The sequence below is a fragment of the Nannospalax galili genome, unplaced genomic scaffold, assembly GCF_000622305.1.
Source record: "Nannospalax galili isolate Female #2095 unplaced genomic scaffold, S.galili_v1.0 scaffold115, whole genome shotgun sequence".
NCBI lineage: Eukaryota > Metazoa > Chordata > Mammalia > Rodentia > Spalacidae > Nannospalax > Nannospalax galili.
The window spans coordinates 4,164,498-4,164,951 of NW_008340588.1; positions in this window are offsets into that span (position 1 = coordinate 4,164,498).

The following is a 454-nucleotide window of genomic DNA, read 5'->3' on the forward strand; positions in this document are numbered from 1 at the left end:
TCTCTTGTATCGTCTCACCCCTCTATCATGGTTTTCCCACTTTAGGTGTCGCCACTTCCTCCCCTTTCTTCCTTACTAATACCCTTGCTCCTATGATCCTACCTCTGTTGAGCTTCTTCTTTCTCCTTATCCCCTAGGTTCCTCATATACCCTTCCCTCCCCCCTCCCTTAAACTAACCCAATTTTTATCCATATCTCCCTTATTAAGGCCTGTTACCTACTATTATTCTTCTCATTCAGATTATTTATTTTCCTTTATCTCACTGTTTCCTTACCCTTGTCCTGGTTCCTGAATTTATGTCTGTTTGCATACTTATTTATCAGAGTCTGATCCTAGGATCCACATATGAGGGAGAACATATGTCAATTTTTTTTTCTGAGATTGTGTTAACTCACTTAGTATAACAGCTTCTAGTTCCATCCATTTACCTGCAAATTTCATGATTTCATCTTT